This window comes from Arvicanthis niloticus, chromosome 8 (genome assembly GCF_011762505.2).
Source record: "Arvicanthis niloticus isolate mArvNil1 chromosome 8, mArvNil1.pat.X, whole genome shotgun sequence".
In the NCBI taxonomy this organism is placed as follows: Eukaryota; Metazoa; Chordata; class Mammalia; order Rodentia; family Muridae; genus Arvicanthis; species Arvicanthis niloticus.
This window is the reverse complement of record NC_047665.1, coordinates 30,709,140-30,720,846: the sequence shown is the minus strand read 5'-3', so window position 1 is coordinate 30,720,846 and position 11,707 is coordinate 30,709,140. Positions and strand designations below refer to the sequence as shown.

The window sequence follows — 11,707 nt, the reverse complement described above, 5'->3', positions numbered from 1 at the left end:
TCTCATGGAAATAGAAGTTTAGAATCAAGGGATGAGAATCCTTTTGAAACTATTTTTGCCTACCTTGGACAAACAAACCACTAATGTAAACCTCAGTTAGATACCACGATGTTCAGTTATCTTGATGGCTAGACTCTCTCTGTGGGTTCAAGCCTAAGCCCAAAAAGCATGTTGCCACTCTAGACTCAGCAGGAAAACTGTGCTTGCGAATGCCATGCAGCAGCCAGGGGTTTGCCCAGCCAACCCCTGGTGTGAAAGAAACTAGACTTTTCCTCCCCGTGTATTCTAGGCGCACAGCTCCTTTGTTGCCACTAGATGACGCCAGAGCTCCACCCCATTTCCCGTAGTTAGCCTGTGAAAAAGGACCCACCGCTTGGATTCCTGGGGGCGGGGTGGGGGTGAGGATCAAGAAGGAAGACCGAGAGGTGGGAAATAATAACTTCCGTGGAGTGATAAGATCACCGACTCCAGTCTTTCATACTGAGGTCCGATTCTAGTTTACTTCAAAGTATAAGCAGACATACGGGTAGAAAACCTGACAACACAATTACAGCAACTGCGCATGCGACATGAAAAACGCTAACTAAACAGCACTGGTTTCAATCTGTGTGCCGGAAAATTAGGTGCAATGGATTTTTCTGAACGACTTTCCCCCCTGTAAATGACAAAGGGTTATAGAAGTCATGTTGACTGCACTGAACACAGCAAATTTCTTGATTCTCCACCCTTTTCCTAGTCTTCAAACAATTCTTCTATTTGAGATTGACATATATAAGAAACCTGGCTCTTCCTTCTCATGTAACATCACAGCAAAGCTCTAGCAATCAGCTTGCCAAAGGATAAGACCGCATGAAAATTCTCCTACAGAGGAAGCCAGAGTCACCTCTGCTACAGGCTCATGGGCACACACACACACACACACACACACACACACCACCCACAAACACACACAAACACCTACCCAGAAAAACCAGAAGAACAGCCTAGACAACCAGCCTCCCTGGGCCGGCCCCCTCTTCTACCACAACCCCAACCCCCCTTCCTGCTGCCATGCTTCCCAACAGATAAAATTCCTGCAAATGGCTGAGAAGCCTACACTCCCTGCAGCTTGGGCCTGAGCCCCTCTCACATTAGGTTAATTCACCGAACCTTCATTTTGTGAATCAGCAAATGTTATATAAACGATTTACGGTCTTCAAGTTGTGATAACATCAGACCCCAGGGAGATAAAGGGCTTTGTGTGAAACCCAATGCCCGGTGTTGGGAGTAAGCAAGGCTTTCCTCCTAGCTCCAGGAGCTTTAGGCTGGGTTATCTCTTCCCCTCACCACATTACTTCAGGCCGTTCACACCTCTCCTTCCCCCACCAACACTGGCTTCTTTCTCCTTCTAGCCTTTACTCCCTTGTCTGTGGGGACTTTCTGGGAGGCTGTAGATGAGAACTTGTGTCTCAAGTTGCAGGCAGTCTCCACATTCCATCTGCCTACTCTGCCAACACCAACTTGCAGCAAACCGGTGTTTCCAGGAGCAAAAGCATCATGCCTCTACCCAGAGGATTGCTGAAATTTGCATTTTGAGAGTTTTTTTGCCTAAATGAACCTAGCAGCAGTCCAGAGTCTACACTGGACAAAGTGTTCACCCTCTGCTCTGCCAATCCAGGAAAGCTCATGTTTTTGTTAATGCAATGAGTTGACGCCAAACTGTTTTGTTAATGAGGGAGAAAAGTCTCAAATATATGAATGTGAGGTCGCTCTGGGACTAGCACTTGTTCAGTGTGCTTGAGGTCTTGGGTTCTACTCCACAACACTGCACAAAGGGGGGGGGGGGAAATCTCTCAGTTGCGTGCCCTCCGGCTCACACTACAGTAGATGAGGATATCACATGTATTGGTAACTTATGGGCACTTGCAGATTGAAGTAGCCACTGAGCTATGTAAAGGACTGTGTCCCCAGCCTTTCACAGATGCTCTGCTTCCGGTAAACTTCAGTGTCTAGCTGGAAAGCTATAGAACCTTTTCTCATTCATCATAATCTTCATTTTAAAATTTTCCTATCTTGGAGATGTCTTTTTTCAGGGGTATTTTGAAGGTTCCCCACGGAGGCTGTATCATGAGTTCCCTCTTTCCCGATTTCAGTAAGACACACATATCACTGTAAACTAAGGCACAGCTAAACACTTTATGCCAGGTCTTGTGCCTACCTGGCCACCACCAGGGCCTATGGCAGAAAGAATAATAATGTTATGTTCACCCACAGTAGCCTGAGCCCCTGGGCTACCTCACTACCACTGTCGCTTTAATTGGGGAAGGGCCTTCTGTCAGATTGGCCTGACCAGCCTACCACTTAGTCCCACCGAGATTCCTGGGGCAAACTGTTTTCCCCACAGGTGCCCTGCCTGTGGTTCATTGTGTGTATTGTTCTGGATCTGCTTCAAAAAGGAAAATGGCCTTACATAGCATGTGCTGTATGTAGGCAGAGTTTTGGATCAGGATCTTAGAGCTTCATGCCCAGATGGAAACTATTCATAAAGAACACCCACACTCTCCCCAAGAGGGGGTGAGGACCTTTAGAATGGAGCCTCTAAGTCGTGGCAACCAAATTGTGGCCCCACACTTTCTGGATGAGTGGATCATGGGCTCCTACATCATCCAGAATGTTGCTGTGAGGGGTTCTCCTTCCCAGTAGCAAAAACATTCCAGATATTTCTCGAATTCTGCTAGGTGTGAGCCTGAGTTCCAAAGACAACTAGGGACCACACTGCCTGGTGTGCCCCAAGTTCCTGGTGGCAAGGGCTGTGCTGAGTCCCACACTCAGGTTATAGCTGCAGAGACAATTCTCTGTAAACAAACAGGATCAGTTGGCCACAGAAAGGATGGGAAGCGGTGGCTACCCCCTCTTGCCCCCTTTCCTTCCCAGGGCCCAGAATCTCTGATGAATCTTAGTATCAAAACAACATGCACTGATGGCCCAGAGACATCACATAGCTTTTGAAAACAGGAAAAAAAAAAAAAAAAAAAAAAAGGCAGTGGGGTTGGGGTAAGGGTTGAGGGAGGATATTCCAGGGACAGAGCCTGGGGTCCTGGATTCAATTCTCAACCCCTCAAAAGCAGAGGATGATGAGGGTCATGCTTGAACGATAACCCCTACTATCTCAGGAAAGTAATTCAGGTAACAGAAGCACCCTGTATTCTCCTGTGTGCAGTCCTAAGGACTCCTATCTGGGAGACCCTAAAACATGCCTTCCAGAGTCTGCCTCAGGTGTTTATTAACAAACCATGCAAAATGTGAGAGAATTCCCCATCTCCACATTCTGTACAAGAAACTGGTATCACAAATCACCTGACCAGCAAGTTGGTGCATCTGCCAAAGGTGCCTGCTGCCAAGCCCGATGACCTGAGTTTCATCCTCAGGACCCACCTGAGAGTCTAGAACCAACTCCAGAGTGTTGTTTTCCGACCTCCACAAAATAACTAGTCAATGAAAAAATTAAAATGTACCCATCGTGTTTCCTTCAGAAACATGGATCTTACATTGTTCTGTTTTATCCAATGTGATGCATGAAAATACCAGCATTACCTGTATTAGCACATTGCACAAGACATTTTGATGCCTATATACAGTGTTGGACCCACCCTTGATCTTTCTAGCCCTATCTTCTTACCTTTTGTAGCTCCACATCTGCTTAACAGAATTTTTTAATGGCCACAAATAGTCAGAAATGGGGCACATGGGGAATGGTTACTAAAACCTATCAAGATGTGCATTTGGCTGAATAACTCAAAACTCCATAAAATTTCCTAAGAGAACATTACTCACCCAACATTCTTTTCCCCAAATATAGACAGGATATTTGTTTGGTGGGTAGATGGGAAAGCACTGCCAAGTGTTTCTGAAGCCAGCACTTGACCTGTGTCTAATGTCGCTTGGATCTGCTTCGGAATGCTTTCTGAGTTCTAAATACTTTCTTGGAAAATGTCTGGCAGAGCTGCAGGATGAGCTCCAATTCTTCTTTTATGAGATTTACAGCAGACTGTCAACACCATCTGATAACTGATTCTCCTGGAAATCGACAGGGCTATAGAGATATCATCAGAAGGCTGATGTACGAGCCGTCGAGAAAGGAAGAGACGAGGAAGAGAACAACGTGTTTCACCAGGGAAACACAAAATTTGCCAAACTCAACTCAGGAAAAATAGGCAATGCTGGTTTCATGTTCAACTTCCATTTACAAGTAAAACCTGGTTAGCACCATGCACTAGCCATCTTGGTATTTAATTTTTTTTTTTTCTTTTCTTTTTTTTTGCAGTGTTACAGGAACCCAGGGGCTTACACAAGAAGAGCTTGTACCACTGGACAAGCCAAGGGCTTGGGGTTTTGTTTTGTTTTGTTTAAAATTCTCATTGGATTTTTCCTGCTTGTATTCCTCAGTGCATAGACTATCCTATCTAATATGCATGTGTGTGTGTGTGTGTGTGTGTGTGTGTGTGTGTGTGTGTGTGTGTATGCGCATGCACACACAAATGCCAGTGATTGAATCAAAATCCCGGGCCTCACATACCTCCAACCACTGAAGCACATTTAGTAAATTCAGCCCAAATCTCCTATAATATCCAAAAAGAAAAAACAAAAAAATCTGAAAATGAGTGAACATGGCAGCATGGAACAGGACTGAATGTATGAGCACATTCTATAGAAAAAAAGAAAAGCAGCTGGCATGAATGACAGCCGTGTGTACTAGAAAACTAGCTTGCTCCCAGAACACAGTAGACAATGCGCTGATATTAAACAAAACGCAAGAGCATGCTGGCCTCGCTGTCAGGAGGGCTGGCTCCACAGGCCTTCCCTGCCCACTGCCAAAACATTTCCCAGCGCCGCGTCAGCCTGCCTTTGGACACGTTCCTTACTAAAACAAATAGGTCTAACAAATCATCTTTGATAGCAAATACTCATAAAGACAAACAATGAAAACTACTATGTTGTGTGTCTTAGGGCAGCCGGCACTGTGTGGAATTGCCACACACAGAAGCAAAACAATCAGGCTTGCCAGGCCAGCTCCCAGAAGTCAGCAGCTCATGGCAACTCGCTCCTTTCGGGTGAGTAATTTTTCGGGCTTTGGGCAATGGTGGGCTTCTCCCTACACAGTCACAGAGTGCCTCTGTGCTGTCTATTTGTGAAAGGAGATAATCACCTGAAAACAAATTGAGTAGTAGCTGCACTCTGGCAAATTGAAGGAGCCCGTCCCGTGGGCCATCCTGGCACCTTATGAAAGCACGTTTAGCGTTATCTAATCTGGTGCCTGTTTCATCACAGAGGGAACCAATAATGTAAACCTTTGTGTTGAAGGAAAGAGTGAGAGCAGAGCGAGCACCCAGCCGGCCTGGCCACTCCCTGGCGACCCAGCCCCCACTCTGCCCAATAGTTAGGCAGGGGTTTGCCATCCCATGACTTTAAGTGAGAAAATGATGGATGGGCAGGGGTACCGAGAGGCAGAAATGGCCAAGAGACTCGTTTCCTTTTCCCATCTGTTCAGGAAGGACGTCAGCGAGGTAGACTAAACACAGGTCCTGCTCAGGGTTCCTAGTGCGTGCCTGTGGCCTGTGTGAACACAGCAGCCGCCTGCAAAGGGACCTTCCTCCAAGCTGTGGGAGACAAAGGCAGTCAGATACCGGCCTGCTGGACTTGAAGAGAAGCAGGGCAGCCCTAGACTGTCACAGCAGTCAACAAGGACCTGGGGTGCTCCTCGGGGAGTCTGGCGTGGTAGTGGCCACAATCTGTATTGGTTAGTAGTGAAGAAATACACTGGGTCAGGACTGGGGCTCATGGGCCCTTTCCAGTCCTTTGGGTAGCACTGCAATGGTCCCTACACCCCGCCCTGACACATACATTGGCCACAGGAAAGCAGAGCCCCTGCTGTCCTTTGGCTGTCCTTTTGGTGGGCTAGCACCTGCTCTTCAGCATTGCACTGGGGCGTGGACCTAGTTGAGGTCTAGGAGACCATTTGCCCCAGGTGCCATCACCCCACTGGTGGCCAAACCCTAGTTGAGCGGTAGAGGATTTCCAAGGAAAGGCCTCTTGCCCTCGGCTCACCTTCTCTCCTGCCCACCCTTCTCCATTTCTGTCTGCTTCCACTCTCTTCCCCAAGCAACCCAAGGTCCTCCCCTGCACCAGACCCTAGAGCCTTGGTGGGATTTAAGGTGAGGAGCTTGATGTGCTGTGGCAAGGCTGGACAAGACTTTGCCAGTACTGAGTAGGATCCCACTTTATTATGGGCCAGCTTACTCTTCTAAGCCTCAGTTTCCCTACTTGTGATGTCAACAGTCTTACTTTGATGTGATTTTGGCGGCGGAGAGGGGGGTGGGTGGGTGCGGGATCAGTCCTGGCATGAGGTCCTGAGGTCCTAGAGATAGCCACAGCTTTTGCAGATCAAGCTTTGCCAACCCCCTTGGCCTGAATTTTGTAGTAAGGACTGAGGAGAATGTTCCCAACCTTGCTTTTTAGGTTCTGCAGCTTCCTAGTTGCAAGATCCTGTCTGATTGGTCACTGAGATCAGTGGCTAAAAGACACCATAGAGCTGGAAGGGGGTACAGGGGTGCTCTTCTATTCTTCATTTGCCCTGCTCATTGGAAAACAGCCTTGAAGGAACTGAATAGGAAGATTCACCGAATAACTTCCAAAGAGCAAGAAAATACAACTACTAGCAAGATTCTCATTTATTTACCCAGGCTCAGGAGGCCGAGGTAGGAGAATCTTGAACTCAAAGACAACCTGGGCAACTTAGTGATAGGACACTTGCCTAATGTGTGTGGTTCTGGGTTTGATCGCTAACGTAAATAAACATTTATACATGCACATACTTTTACTTTCTAGCATTTACCTGGGTCTGGCTCATGTCTCCAATGTGAGCAGCTCTGAAATCATGTATAAGTGTGCAGATAAACTAGTCCTGCCCAAGTCCGGTACACTTTACAGACACAATACATTAAGTATTGATGTGTGTAGGAATTCTTCCCATAGTTAGTCAAATACAGCCTCACAGAAAGGTCTCGTAAAGGGCATCTGTTATGTGCCCAGCTGCTAGAGTCACGCTACAGGAAAAAAAAAAAAAAAAAAAAAAAAAAAAAAAAAAAAAAAAAAAAAAAAAAAAAGTCATGCTCCACATCCATGTTGTTTAAGTAAATGTATCATTGACCTGAAATGCATTTGGGATTGACAAGTGAAATAAAGGTAGAAATTTGCCATCTGTGACATTTACTAATTTAAATTTCCCTCTCTTGTTGGCACATAAACTATGTATTTACAGGGGGCATGGTAAGGTCCTCCAGACTCAATGAGTCAATCTGGGAGGCTATGTATCCTGTTGGCAGGCTATTTATTCTCCTTAAGCTTCCCTTTTCTTGAGTAAGATGCCGATAATAGCAACAATGTCAGGGTCCTTTTAAGGGTTAAATGGAGTGCTTATTTGTAGCACTTGGCAGGATGACAACGTAAGTGCTCCAAGCATCTTAAGTATCCTTATTAGTGTGCTTATTAGTGTCTGTGCTTAAGAGAGACACCGCTTATCAGACAAATTCACCTCTCATTGGCATTAGAGTGCTACCCTAAACCAAGCTTTGGGGAGGAAACTAATAGCTGCTTCATTGGTTGGACGGAGAGAGATTTTTAAAATTCCAGCTGGGTGTCTTTGTGACCTCAAACAAGGAGACCTTCCTAAAAGTAATTTGGGGTGTAATCCATGATTACATCTAGGGCTCAGCAAGCCGGAGGTCCAGTATTCATTGCCACACACACACACACACACACACACACACACACACACACACACACGGAGAAATTCAATTCTGGATACATTGCCATATTCTGTAGTTTAAACCTGGTCAGTTGTTGGTGTTAAAGAAAAGGGATTGTGAGAGCCATCGCTAAATACTATGGTTCAAGTGTCTCCTTTCTTTGCACACATTTATTTCTATCTACTATTCTGTGGCCACTTGCTTCTGTATTTGTCTTTTCTTACAGCTTCACTTCCAAACTAAACACACTCACTAATCCCAATGCATACCTCCTCAGGTGCCAGCGCTGAGCCTGTGTCTCTGTCTGCAGCGTATGTAAATACTGGCGCGCCTCTGCATTGGTAAAGCCGTAGGTGTGCATGGTCTGTTCTCACAGGGTGAGTTCGGGTGTGTAAATGGATGCGGGGGTGTGAGACCTCACCAGCAGCCACCATCACTGCCTCTCACTAGTCCTGTTCTTTAAACCGGTTCTTTGGAGGTTCAGTTTTTGGTAATTAAGACTAAGGAGTGTTTTAAAAACAGAAGTACATTTTCCTGGAAACCAGCAGTCTTCATTTGCAACTTTTATTGGCAGACCTGGCGGCCAGTAAATGCATTCCTTGGCATCTCTCAGAAAGTAATTCACTCGGTGAAGCGGCTTTGCTTTTTCTGCAATGTGTACATCAATTTAAAGGGGCCTTCTGGAAGGAATGTGTCGCCGGTGGCTGAGAGCCCCAATCTCAGGTCACTTCCGGCTCTAGGAAGAACACCCCAGATCTATGCCTGCGGGGATGCTCACCGGGATAGGACTAGTCTCTCCGGGTCCCTGGGGAAGTGAAAGTTGCTGGCCGCGAGAATAGGGAGCTAGAGCTCATCGGGGCTTCCTTCTAGCCGCAAGGTCCTCAGCCAACCCGTCCTGTCCCTTCTTCCCCCCACACCCCAACTCCCCAGGCTACAGAAGGGAAGGGACGGTCCTTTGCCAGCCTCCGGAGCCGGGACGACCGCAGAGGCGACGCGGAGGTGAAGCGGCGGGCGGCAGGGGGCGCTCGGAGCACGCGCAGTGTCGGGGGCCGTGCTTGCAGCTCTGGAGGAGAGAGACTGGCCCAGAGATTCACCCGCCTAACCCGGGGAGCTCAACCCGGAACTGCCCAGTGGCCCGGGTTTTCCACGCGCCTTCTCCTTTCTTGCCTTTGCCTCCTCGGTAGTAGAAAGATGCAGAGGCGGGAAGAAGCTGCGTGTCCCCGTGCCACCCCTTCCATCTCAAATCGCCTGGGATCTCAGATCTCGAGCGAAGCTCACCGCGCAGAGTCAAGTGCTAACTTTTTGTATTGTACCTTAAAACCTGCAAACACCCAGCTTTAGCCCAGGGCACCGCGGGTGCCCCCCGCCCCCGAAAATAAGGACTGTGAGACCGACTGATTCTTGTGCGCTCTAGGTTTCCAGTCACTGACCCAGAGTACAGTGAGGTGCACTATGGGGTGCGTCCCAGAGCAGGAGCCAACTGAGATCGCAGACTAGGGGACTCTACGAAGGGAGTCAGGAAGAACGACCCACTGTAGCACTGGTGCCTGGGTTCTTGGCAGGCGACATGGGACCAGCCCTCGGTCTGCAAGGTGCAGCCATCTTCTCTGGCCCAGGCATCCCGAAACGTTTTGAGGATCTGTCCCTCAGAGCACAGCATTTCTCCCAACTCCCATGGCCCAGGGATGTGGGTGCAAAAGGGTTTCTTCTGTAGCCGTGGAAAGATGCTGGCCTTCGCCCCATTGTCCGACGGTCGGCCCCAGTCCACACCCGGTAGATTCTGGCAGCGCAAATGTCCCCTGTCTGGGGACCTGCTTGTGTTTTACAGATCACCCGCGATGTGAGGAGTTTGGGAAATGACGGGGCCTCTCTCTCTGCCTTCCCAGGCCCTAAATTGGCTGCCACCATGAGTCTATTGGGAATCTGAATCATGAGGAACCAAGGCGCGGGCTTATGCCTGCATACCGGCATACACAGTCCATTCTTTCCCATCGTACGCCCCTTTTCAATTTTTACTGTTATTTTTTTTAAAGGGGGAAGTTTGGCTCTTCATCTCCCTCTTCCTAGAAAAAGGAAGGCCCAAGTCTTTGGTGACCGGGTTCCAAAGTTAAAGATTCATTTCTCCCATGCTTTGTGGCCCCTTTATGGCTCAGCTCCGCTCTGAACCGGGAGCCGCTCTGGAAGAGTGGAGCCTTCCTGTAGAGGGCTGACAAATGGGTCCACCGCAGGGGTTAAAGAGCAGGTGTTGGCTCTTTCTGCCCCTGTAAGCAATTAGAGAGGCCAAGAAGACTAACTTTGAGGACTTGGGAGATGACGTTAAATTATCTCATGCAAACTTCCCGCGGAGGGCTACTTCTAAATGGGCGGCTATCTGATTAATTCAACCATACAGATAAGCAATGTATTCATTTTGTGTTCGAAGTGATGAAAAGACAAACGCTCTTTTCGGTTTTTGTTTGTTTTGTTTTGCTTTGTTTTGTTTTGTTTTTTTGTTTTTTTTTGTTTTTTTGTTTTTTGTTTTTTGTTTTTTTTTTTTTTTTTTTGTAGAAGTCGTTCAAGGAAGGATTTGCATTAGAGGAATCCCGTTATGGACGTTCTGCTGTCAAACCTCCTAAGGAGGAAGTCGATCGCAGGAATTCACAGCCATCCAGGTGTTTGCCTACCCTCATCCCCACCGCGCGCCTCCTCCCTCTGGTGAAACGTCACACAAATGACAAACTCTGCGTGCCGCCTGATGGTTTGATAAAGAATAACGGGCTTTGACCCTAGGACATCCTCCCCTCTCACGGTCTTCGGGAGAGGAAAAAGGCCAAATGGAGGACTAAGGAGATTCTCTAAATTGTTGAAAGACACCTCCAAACGGACTTTGCCCTACTTGTCTGTTGTGGTAGCCTCGTGGGAAGTTTCCCATACACAGTGCTGGGCCAGTGGTCGACGGCCCACTTCGTCTTCCAGCGGGGTAAGCCACCTCTACTGACCCCAGACCCCTGGGGAGCTCTGTAGGGTTGTGCCATCTCGGGTACAACTAGTCCCGATCCTCCATGCACACGCAGGAGCTTCCAAGGCTAAACACTGAACCAAGAGAATGAAACTACCGCCAACAGGCAGAGGAATCATAGGCCTAAACTGAACAGGGCCTGGAGGGTACAGCGTAGGGAACACGAGTCCATCTGCTTCACACCCGAGGGAGTGAATTTCTGAACTCGTCTCTCCATCCAATCCTCACTCCCTTAACTAGAAGTCGGAAAATAGCTTTTCCAGGTTCTGGTGACCCGCTTCGGTGTTGCTGGCCCTTGGCCCCACTCTCCATTCCTGTGGTGTCACCACGTCCCCAATCCGGGCATTCCAGGACCTCTCGCCACATTCCGCTTCCCGGTGCTTTTGTGCAGGAAGGGGCCACAGGGGCCTCGGGTTTTGTTTTTTTTTTTAAACTGTTACCTTGACGTCATGTTTTTTTTCTCAAAGCTAAGATCCCTTCCCTGGGTCTGGGGAATTGTAACCTCTCCTAGAGGGTCAGAGAGGGGAACGAAGGTCGGCTGCGCCCAGCCACCATTCCACCAAACATTCATTACCTCTGTCGCCTGAGGGGACTTTCAAACTGCAAGTACCCAAGGTGTCAAAAAAGATGCCCAGGGGGTCCTGCGGTATTTCTCCCAATCAAGTCACGGGCTGTAGGGGAGGCGGCAGAATGATTGCCCGTGGGACAACAGAAAAGGGGCATCCAAAACTTCGACACGAAAATGAAAACTTTAGCTTGTACCCCCCCCAAAAGACTGCATCTTCATGTTCAAACAACAGCCAGTAACAACAATAATAAAACACTTGAGTGCTTGAAATACAATCAAACCGTTCACTGGAGGTTTGCTTCCGAGTAAGCATATAAAAACCAAATGCAAATATCTTTTCCTGGCGATTATCCAGAG

The 11,707-nt window shown here is 48.0% G+C and overlaps 1 long non-coding RNA gene across 1 annotated transcript; it reads left to right on the top strand.

Annotated features, from left to right (window-relative positions):
* Positions 1–4,797: 4,797 nt before the first annotated feature.
* Positions 4,798–11,707, top strand: LOC143443324 (uncharacterized). The gene is made up of 3 exons (XR_013112198.1): positions 4,798–5,090; positions 8,062–8,161; positions 10,332–11,707. It is a non-coding gene; the product is annotated as an uncharacterized LOC143443324 (long non-coding RNA).